The sequence below is a fragment of the Mytilus galloprovincialis genome, chromosome 5 (assembly GCF_965363235.1).
Source record: "Mytilus galloprovincialis chromosome 5, xbMytGall1.hap1.1, whole genome shotgun sequence".
In the NCBI taxonomy this organism is placed as follows: Eukaryota; Metazoa; Mollusca; class Bivalvia; order Mytilida; family Mytilidae; genus Mytilus; species Mytilus galloprovincialis.
In genome coordinates this window covers 63,027,700-63,039,692 of record NC_134842.1, presented here as the reverse complement: position 1 = coordinate 63,039,692, position 11,993 = coordinate 63,027,700, and positions in this window count along the sequence as shown.

The window sequence follows — 11,993 nt, the reverse complement described above, 5'->3', positions numbered from 1 at the left end:
TGTACTTTTGTGCTGTAATAGAATTGCGAATGGAAATTGGGTATATTTCATAGAAAAAAACAACCCGAGCAAAGAGCAGACAACAGCCGAGGGCTACCAATAGGCCTCCAACGCAGCGAGAAAATACCTCATCCGGAGATGGTCCTCAGGTGGCTTCTGACAATGGACAGGCGCATAAATACGGCATTTAAAGCATGTTTTATGAGAGTTCAACCCTCCCATATACCTCTAGCCAAATGAATATGGAAAAAGAAATAGCATTACGCACGGTGAAACTCAGTTTAAAAGAAGTCGAGTCCGATGTCAGAATGGGTATCTATAGAAACTAAGCAAAATAACAATGATACTTAAATGAATAAAGGCATACTATTAGTTACTGATATGCCAGTTCCAGACCTCAATTAAACTGATTGAAATATTATGTATTGATCATATGAAAATCAAGTACAATCCCTCCCGTTAGGTGTTTAGTATCATGCTATTATACAATATATGAGAAGAACATAAAACGTATCAAGTCAACAACTAGTTTAAGAATAAATGTGTTTATTTCCAATACAAAGACCCTATGAGTGAATCATTATGTATACCAAAATATGCCATCCTTAATGACTTGACAAAAATATCGTAAGTATATCCTTTCCAAATAAGTCTGTTAAAAGGCTTGGTTAGCTTTTGAGGTGAATGCCATGACATATTGGAAGTGGAATACCTGAACTTATAAGACGCCTGCATGTTGATTTGTAGTTACGAATTATGTCCTTGTACCGATGAAAAAAAAAATGTCTTGACTAGTTTATAATGTTAAAAACCCTGGTTTAATAATTTTTCAGTAATACAAAGAATTCTTTCGCTGAAATCAAATACATTATATTGTTACATACACGAAAGTATAAGATCTTGCCACGTCTGGTGTGTTTTTTTTGGTAACGTTTTATTCTGCATTAAATTGATATTAGGATTTAATCACTTTTCAGCTTTCTTATATTATATTGTTACACCACTTTTGACGCCTTCTTACAGGTTTAACCCCTGATACACTCTATTTATTCGGAGCCTATAGTTAACAAGGTCAAGTGATTGTCGTTGGTTTATGTCTGTCATATCTGTTTTTCGTAATTGAATTGTTGTTATGTAGGTCGTTAGTTTTCGCGATTTCTTTTTTTTTTTTTCATGTTGGGGCCTGTTACAGATATGAATTGTTCTCATTGTTAACGATAGTACTGGTACGGGTACGGGGTAATTGCATAGAACCACTTCAGTGGATATTTGTCTCTTTATCATTCATACCTTATTTCAAACACATGTTGTGAACTCGTTAATACAATTTAGATTCTATTTTTAAAGACACAAATTTTGCTAAGGACTTGCCTTACAATTAGGACTCCTAAAAAATGTGTACTAGTTCTGTGAAAATTGACGTCTTCTTAACTCCAAAAGCTCGGAGAAATCAACAATATAAAAATAAAATAAAATTTCGCGAAAGTCTATTAATCTTTTTGGCGCATTTAAGTCATTTCAAAACATGACGTCATACAAATGTTACCGCTAAAGTTAAAAGTTTTGTGTTAAGTGAGCCCTCGAAATTCGTATGATATTATATTAAAACTGATTTTTGAGGTAGGTTTTGTTTTATTTTCTATTCTATTGCATTATTTGCATATTTAATAATTTCAGCAAGTCAACATGCCGGCTCCTTGGTTACGAAATGTCAACTTTGGATTTGACGGAAGCTTACGAGAAAATCAAGTAAATTAAAAATGGCAAATGTTGGGTTTGAGAATTAGAAGAATTTAACAGTTTTTTTTCTAGCGGTTATTCACGAAATAACCCATGCAAGCTACGGATTTATTAAGATAATTGAGCTTTATCTAGCAGGGAGTGTAAAAAATTTGCTAACGCTCAGGATAAAATTCGAATATCACGGCCCAGGCCATGTGTAAATTTCCAACAATCTATGGCTTCCATGATTTATTTCTTAAACGACACCGTACGTGTTTGTTAACTGGTTCTTTTTTTTAATTCTTATCCATTTGTTTTTAACTATGGTAATCATTCAGAAGTGTCTTGATATAACCCCTATTGCATTGAATCATGGAAGTTATGTAATGGTCAATAAAATTCTCCAAGAGAATCAATCTGACAAAATACTTACAGTAATTATTTAGACTATACATATTATTATTTTTTTATCTCTGACATCCCTAAATCATGAACAACAAGTGAAACTGCAAGCTACTGGAAGTACAGCTATAATTCATAGTCCCATTGCTTTGTATGCTAAATTCCTCCATTTCAAGCAGGCACACCTCTTTTGTTTTAAGTTCAAATAAAGTGAAAATCATAGCATGTCAAAGCAACACTTTATGGTGACTTGTACTGACAGAATCAAAATACCTTTAATGGCATATAAGAAAGAACTGGTTCCCGGAAGTTCGGATGTACCAAAACAGGTACTTCAGATCTCACAAACAGACAAAATATGCCCTCTTTCTTACATTTGGTGCAGTGTTTTAAATATTCAAAATTAAAAGTCAAAAAGTGTTCTACAATGATCACCAGTCCTGTACCTTTCATTTGAAACCACAAATACCTAAATATTCTACATATTTTGAAAGTTACACTCATGCTTAGGAACTATTTTGTGTTAAATATGTACTACTTTCTTGTATGGTCTTTTGGCCGGGGCCTGAATTAATGGTGTTACAACCTACTGCTCACTGATTATACCCCCACGGAAACCTTCAGGTAAACAGGAAATTGTTGACTGATGAATCAGAAAACGCATCACAAGGTAAAGCTAACTTATATAAACCCTGAAACTAAATTTCAGAAATCCTTGACTTCTAGTTCTTTAGAATAATGTGACTAATTTTTCAACTTGGCTATCATGTATAAAATAGTGCAAGCGTTCAACGTCAGTCAACAGGAAGTTGTTGATTTTTATGAATCTAAAAACGCATCACAAGGTATAGCTGACCTAAATACACTCTGAAATCAGATTTCAGAAATCCTTGCAGTGTAGTTCCTGAGAACGATGCGATGATAAAATTCATGGGACGGACAGGCGGAATAATGAATAGATGGACTGAAGGATGGTTGGATGGACTGACGGGTGAATAGACGGATTGATTGACCGACGGACGGACAGAAAGACTGGGTTAAGCAGTATATCCTCATATTTTAAAGCGGGTTTACAATTAACTTGACTTGTCCCCAGGTCTGGTATGGAGCAGACCTGTCGATAGGTCTGTAGCAGTCCTAAAAAAGCAGACCATAGGTCTGGTCCATCAACGACGAAAGTAACTTGCTTGTCTGCTTAAAAATTCTCAAGTTAACTTAGAAAGCAGTAAACAATTCTGCTTTAAGTTAACCTTTGTCAAGGTTGAGACCGCAACCATCTGAATGCTAATGGGGTCCGTAAGATTCGAAGTCTCAATTGATTTTTTTGAAATTAAACTGCATGCACCATCGGAATTTATTTTGTGTTGTCTTAATGTTATGGCAAAAGTTTATTCATGTCATGTGTTTGTTCAGTTTTATGAAGGATTTTATAATCTTGGTACCTTTGATAACAATTGGACGAGACGAACTACAAACGCACTTTGTACAAAAACAGCTTCGTGTAACGCAATACTACACCATGTCCTCTCATACGTTGTATCCAATTAGATGAGTTCAAAACGAAATATACTTTTAAGAAGGAAGCTCGTACGTTTTTAAAGCTAGATAATTTTCTTCTTGATCTGTCATTAAGGGTTAAAAAAAATTGTATCATTCAAAGCAAACATAAATAAATAAATGAAATTTACGTAATGAAACATGTAATTGTACGGCAAAAATGTAACAGGAAATTATTTTTTACTTTTGTTATTTTATCTAACAGGAACCGAAGTCATACGATGTGTTTCAAATGCAGGAAGTTTCACGTGCAAAAACCATATTTAACATATTTAACATATTTATATTGTTTTCAATAAACAGTGCGGAAGTTTTACATAAGCAGCGATACCTAATTATGCAATTTTGTTCATCAAACAAATCTCTTCAATATGTGAAAAGTAGTTTTGTTATCAGTAAGTACTATTTATAGTTAAAACAAGATACTTTGAATGCTTAAACGAGGATCATAATCTATTTGTGACCAAAATATATCCTGTTAGTGTATATACATGCATCTGTATTGAAGGCAGATCTTTGTTCTAATATACTTTTTTATTTTGATAAAATATTTAACGTTAGAGTTGACCTTTAGATGACACCAGTGATCAACAAATGCATCCTTTTATTGATTAAGGGTATCGTATTGTAATTTTCGTTTCTAAATTTTTTCAAAGTGTTATTTAGTTTATTTCTTTAAATATTTTTAATTTTTAAAAATGCCTTGCTTTCACCTTTTTGTAAGGACGATGCAGGGTTTATTTTTTTTATTTTTATTGCATACTTTTTCCCGGAAAGCACCTTTCAATAAAAAAACCAAAAAATATTAGTATGAGAACTCTTTTTTTTAATGTAGAAATAGTTCACACTAGTATTTAAAATACAGACGTGTTGTCCATCAGATATTTCAAATTTTGATAAAGCTGAATTTAAGGTTACCTATACCACAATCAAATCATGGACTTTGCCATTCCTACTCATATTATTTGGAGACTGTAGATTACACAAGCCTTCAGTGTAAGTCTCACATGTTTGTTTCGAAATAAATAAGGTTAAATTTCATGGAAATTTTAATTGATGTTCTTGTTATAGTTACCAAATTTCCTTCAAGTTTTAAATTACCAAATAATAAAAGAGCTAGCTTTTGTCATGATAATTATTCGCACAATATGTTTCCTTACCATATTTACGGTTTTACTTTGTATATATTCCTTTCTATATTCTAATAAAGATAGTTTTTAATTTTTGCCCATAGATATGATTATACTAATCCATGGCCAGTAACTTAAAAAAAACCTGTTTGAGTATCAATAATAACAGAATTACTATCTGTTATTTGTGTACATCTAAGACTTCTGCAAACCTTACTTGTCCAAACCCCTAACGCAACGCTATGACTAGAATTATCAAAATTTGTGTCGAAGGCAGGTAGTTTACTCTGGAAACAATAGAAAGTGACTACAACTGTTCAGTATAGCAAAAAGTGCTTAAGTGGCGTTTACAACCACAAATGAATCAATCAATTAGCTTTGTCCGTTTATAATTTTGCTACACTGAATAAACTTTTGCAAAACGTAAAAGTTTAGTCTAAACATATTTTATTTGCTTAAATATGCAAATTGAGTGAGACACAATTTAATCAAACTTCCATAGTGTTCTCCCAAGTTACGTTAACCTGATTCTATACACTTTGACATATAATCTATCTTTTGAGTCTGTTTTAACCAAATCTATTTTAACAAAATCATTTGATTCGAAATTTAAATGTCTTAACACTGACCTAATATCTATTAATAAAAATTGGCTCTGATCTAGAAACGTATTCTTGGTTTACAGATTGCATCACAAATATTCACCTGGTAAACGATTATCGGTTAAGGGGGTATACCCAAACAGTTTATTTCAAATATCTATTTCTATTTTAGTATGTTACCGCGTTCTAAAAAAAAAATTAATTTAGTAAATTAACAAATTATCACCAATTTAATGTAATGTATTTTTTTTTTTATTATTCAGATATTTTGAATAAGAAACATTAATCGAACAAACTAGACATACGCATGTTTTTTCTCTCATTTGAAAACAAAACTTTCATATTTAAATGTAATTTCTTGCATTAAACTCCTGGTAAATTTAATGGCAGACATTTAGACTTATCAGATACAAATATAAGTGGCCAGTTAACCTTAAATTCGTAGTTCAGGATTCATTTATCAATTTACTGATAACTTAACTACACTTCGCCTTTTTTTAAAAACTCCAGTTGATATCCAAACTCTGAATAGCTTGTTTGGGTACATGCATAATTCCACAAAATTAGAGTTCGTTAACAAGGCTGCATTCGAAAAGGGTCTAGAAAATATTCACTTGATTTTTGCAGCTGCCCTACGTTTCATTCAAGTAAACCATTTCTGAGTCATTAAGATATATTAAGGGGTGTTTCATGGTACAATTCTTTGTTATGCCCCATTGATGGGCATTATGTTTTCTGGTATGTAGAAAATGGTGGATTTAACCTGGTTTTATAGCTAACTAAACCTCTCATCAGTAAATTGAACTTACTTAAACGTGATCACTAAAGCTTGTAAACAGGAAAAAAGGAGTGAAAATTTAATTGGTTTACTACCAGTGATAGTTTTTATCCTATATACAACTAATAAACTCATCATATATACCAGGACTATTTGTTTTAATTACGCCAGACGCGCGTTTTGTCTGCAAAAGACTCATCAGTGACTCTCGAATCCAAACAATTAAAAGGCCAAATAAAGTACGAAGTTGCAGAGCATTGAGGACCATAATTCCTAAAAGATTCACCACATAGAGCTAAGGTTATATATTTCTGAGGTAGAAAAACCTTGTTATTTCAAAAATACAAAGTTCTGTTAATAGTTAATTTATAAATATGACCATATTAATGATAAAACTGTCTTAAGTACTAAAAAGGATACACATTTACTTGCCAAGTATTTCTTTACTTGAATCAAAGCAAACATAATTGAAATTACAAATCCATGAAAGACTTATAGGGCTAAATCATTAATGGTATTACACTTATATAAATGGGAACTAGTATAACTAGTTACTCAACAATATTCAATATTTATTTAGTTTGATGTTAGTGCATGAGGAAAGTTTTTGCGGTTTCTATGGTTGGGGCTGTATGCATGATTTTATGCAGTTTTAAATTCGAATGTATTAGTATCGCAAATGTATAGCAATTACGTGAAATAGATGGTAGTCACATTAGTTAAAATATTTTTACCGTACGTTTATTATCTATTGTTTTAATGTTAAAAAAGTAAAATTATTTGTATGCATGCTTACACCTTCTGAGCACCTGAGAACACCCTCACATTTTGTCGGGATCCGTGTTGTTCAGTCTTTTTGTTTTTATGTGGTGTTTTATGTACTATTTTTTTTTATAAATGTGGTATGATAACCAATGAGTAAATGACACAGAAATTACAACTATTTGTCAGCGTAAGGCATTCAAGAACAAGCAAAGCTCATACCACATAAAGCTATAAAACGTCCCGAAATCACAAATGTGAAACAATTCAAAAGAGAACACTAACGGCCTAATAACAAAAAACAAAATGTAACACAGCAACAGACAACAACCACTGAATTGTAGTCTCTTGACAACTTTGGACAGGTACATACAGAAATAATATGGCTGGGTTAAACATATTACCTGGATCTCAACCCCCTCCTTACCTTGGATAGTAATTTATCCTGCAATTGGGTGTCCTACTATACAGATACAGCCCTACAGATATCGCTATGCTGTATCTGTATACTATACAGATATCGCTTTAAAGCTCCGCCCACTGCCGGACTGAGTATCGTTTGAACCTGTGTGACCTCATAATGTGTATTGCATTCCAATGATGATGACATTTGTCGATTTCAAAACTTGAATGTGTATCATGTATGATTGTGTAACAAAATCAACCATGTCAATTTCAGCATGCATGTTTAGTGAATGTCAAGTCTGAAGCGTAGGACAACTCGTACACTTCTGTTTCAAATTTGACAATGTTTTGTTATTTGAATTTACTGTTGAAATTAGTTGTTATGTTAAAATAGATAATTATTCACCTTGAGCGATGTATTATTGTTGACCATTCGAGATTCTTTTTTTGCGAACCCGTCTTCAGCGTAATGTGTGATTTTGATATTACTACGCGGGCCTCAAGGGATTACAAATCGAAAATAAATGCTATATATGTTAGTTTTTGTGTCTTTCAAAACCCAAACAATATACAGAATTAATTGCAGGATAAAGACAATAACTGTTTAGTGTCTTTAAATATCAGCTGTATTTGTACTCGGCTCGAAACAGGTGTAGTAGCTCGCTAAAAGCTCGCATACACCTTGTTTTGTCTTTTATGTATTAATTAAGTTAAAACAAAGCAAGAATATCCAAAGAACAAAAAAACAACTAAAAATCTTCGAATTCTCAGATATACAAGTCATTGTATTTATAAATGATTTGGCATAATATTGTGTATTTATATATATATATCTTTATTTCCTCCAATAATGAAGAGCATTAGTTAGATCGATAGTTAAAGTAAAGTTGGAAGATAGGACAGTATATTTACAAACAATATATCAAAATTAACCTTTACACAATTATATAAACGTGAAGAATGCGTAACAAGAGAATAAAATTAAATGTTTATCAGCCTAAGAAAGTAGCAATGTTCACACAGTAGAATCTTTTACACAACTAATTGTCTAATATGTAGAAATTGTTCTATTCATCCAATTCAAGTCGCACACATCCAGTATATGTTTGTGATGCAGGCCTTTTGAAACATAGTCCGTTCATCTTCGTTTAGATCAAAGTCTGTATGACATGATAAGATGCATGCTAAAAAGTCTTCGTCAGTTAAACTATGTAGATAGGCACTGAATTCGATTGGACCTATATCTATTAAATCACACCAAAACTTGTCCCTTTTTGACTGGAAAGTTTCACAAGAGAGTACAATGTGAATAGTTATATCACCGAAAAACCTTCCGCACTTGTCACACAGAAAAAACGGTTCTTCATATGGACGGGTTAAGGTACACAGATTGACAATAAAACGGCACTGTTCTATAAGTAATGGATGTTTTCGGCTAAAAGTCCAAGCAGGATGAAGACCTTTTGAAAGTGTATGTATACGACTGAAGAATTTAAAATCTTTGTCTATTTGTGTCCTGAAACGCCACAATGATTCCTCGGTTTCTTGGACGGCAATTTTAACTGTTTTCTTCCATTGAATGCAAGTTGGGAAATGACCTGTACTCAGGTAAGTATCAAAGTCTGACAATCTATAATTGACCAAAATTCTATGTATATCAGGAATAAATCCAAGCTGGTGTTTAACACAGTTATATTTAAATTCCATAGCTCGGGTAAGAAATATCTGCTTTGGAAGCATTGAGTCTTTCATTAATATTAACTTTCCAAGAAATAATAATTTCCGTTCATCTATGTATGACTCTATGTATGACTCGGCGGACTTCCATCCAATCAACGCAGTTACCATATCAGATCTAGTTTGCCTTGGTAATCCCTGTATAGATTTACACACATACCGTTGTGCACGTTCTAGTAATAAAATCTCGGTGTTGGTAATTTCGGTCCACAATTCACATCCGAAAAAAGCTTTCGTGAAACATACCTGACGAAGTATACGGTTACAAGTGTCAATACTGATAACAGAAGGATGTAAACCTGATTTGATCAACCCTAATGCTGAAGATCTTAATGTTCTGCAGGCTTGAAGTGTTCTGTCCATAGAATTAAGATTACTGTTCAATAGGACTCCTACATGCCTAGCGGAAATTTCCAATTGTATGCTGCTGTTGTACAGTAGAATATCCGTATGTTGTTTTGATTTGGAAAAATTAAGTTGAATGCTTTTTAGTGGATTAAACTTAAATTTCCAATCAATGCTATAATTTTCGCAAATTGTAACCATCGTCTGCATGTTACAACAGTTAGTACTGATCAAAGCGATATCATCTGCTTGAACTGGTGATGAAATATGAATGTCCGTTACGAGTATGCCACGTCTACAATCGGAAAGCTCTTCTAACAAGTCATTAATGTATAACAAATACAATTTAGATGATAAGCTGCTCCCTTGGCGAACACCACGGTAAACTGGGAAGAAACGTGAGATTTGTCCGTTGTAAAGAACTGCACTTTTAGCGTCCGAGTACATATTAGCTATAAGCAACCATAATTTTCCAGTTACTCCATATTCAAGCAGTTTGTACAACAATCCGTTGTGCCAAACAGTGTCAAATGCTTTTGTTGAATCAAGTAAAACAACTATAACTTTTCCAAGTCTTTCAATATGGTGATAAATGGATTCATGAATATTGAATGATGTATGTAAACACGATAGACACTGCTGATATGCCGTTTGCTGTGGGTTTGGAAAGCATTTGTTGTCTTTTTTCAATTCAAGTTTTAAATCAATGATTTTATCAAACACTTTTCCAATACACGGTGCTAAACTTATTCCTCGATATGAGTTTGGATCACTTTTACATTTTTTCCCTCCTTTAAATAAAGGAACAATCAAACTTGATTTCCAAGATTTTGGAGAATAAAAGTTGTAACAAACTAAGTTGAAAAGTTTTGTCATGTGATTTCTCAAACTGTTGCCGCCGTATTTCAGATGTTCATATTCGATGTTATCTAATCCAGACGCTTTATTATTTTTTAGGCACTTCAATACCTTTTCCACTTCGTTAACTGTAATATTTAGCTTAGTGTTGTTATAAAATGTTCCTCTGAAATCTTTGTGAGCAACCTCAACAGTCTTGGTTATCGCCCGTTCCTTGTCACTAACCGGTTCTGATTCAGTATTTTGTTTGAAGATTGACTCGAAGTGCTCTGCCCATCCATCTAAGATATCATCCTGGGTCGAACATTGTCTCCCATTTACAATTAGTCTTGATAAGCAGCTTTTGGACTTTTTATTTTTGTTCAGAAATGACCAGAGACGTTTTTGATCTATATCGAAATCCTTTTCGAGTGAATTATATGTTTCTTGCATATGCTTTTGATATGCATTTCGTAATTCCCGTCGGAAGTTTCTTTTGGCTGATTTGTATTCTTGAAATATGACGTGTTCACCTCTTGGCCTATTACAAGAAATCCATTGTTGGCGTTTTGAAGCCATATTTTCATGCAGCGCATTTACTTGATGAGTCCAGTATGGTTTAAGGTATTTTACGAAAGTTTTGTGTGGTAAAGTTTCTGTTTCAGCTTGTTGTATTGCATCAACGATGTTCGAGTAATAACACTCTATATCACAATTAGAACATCCTAAACTCGGTATCTCCACGCCCCAAAGATGCTGTGAAGTTGCAAAAGAGAAGTCTTCCAAATTGTTCTTTTCTCTGGCCTTGTTCCATGATACCTTGGATTGTTGTATTATAGTTTCCGTGTCTGCATTTACTGTATTGTCTAATATTAGCTTGGCTATAATTGGATGATGATCCGAAACATTAAACGAATGATCGTCTAACACTCTTGCAGAATCAATCAGACTGATATTATCCTTTGATATCAAAATATGGTCTATAGCAGTAGATGGACCACTTTCATAAGACTGGAATGTAAATGTATGTCCTTCACCAAAGGGTTGTAAATGTAAGGAAACGAGACGCAATTCGTCCAAAAATTTCGCAAATGTTACTGATCGTTTATCTCTAACGGAATTAAATGATCTCGGACCAATTACTTTGGCGTTTATATCTCCAAGAATGATGACTATACCTAGCTGAGAGTATATCATGTATATGTCGTACAGTCGCTCAACGTAATTTCTAAAATGTTCGAATGGCTTTGACGATGCAGGTAAGTATACACAGAAGCAATATATATTCTCGGAGTGAATGGTGTGAATTTCTATTCCTGTTATACGCGTGTCCTCTATATCAATACTTTCAACATATTTGACAATTGAAGATTTAACAATAAAAGTCACACCCCCTTCCATGCGAATTTTAAACGCTTCAGGGTAGCTATCATCAACACATTTTGGATTTACAGATGAATAAGTCGAATCAATACTTTCGAGTACATTTACACAGTGTCTACGCAACCAATGTTCCTGTAAAGCACATATATCAACATCGTGGTTTTTCAAGCACTCCACCAAATATGGGACACTTGACATAATCCCTCTACAATTCCATGACATAAATGTTAGTTTGCTGGACATGTTCATTAAAGTGTCACATAAGATATAGATGATTACTAGATATATTAATTTGTTAATTGCCATATTTTTCATTCTTATAGCTGTTTCTTT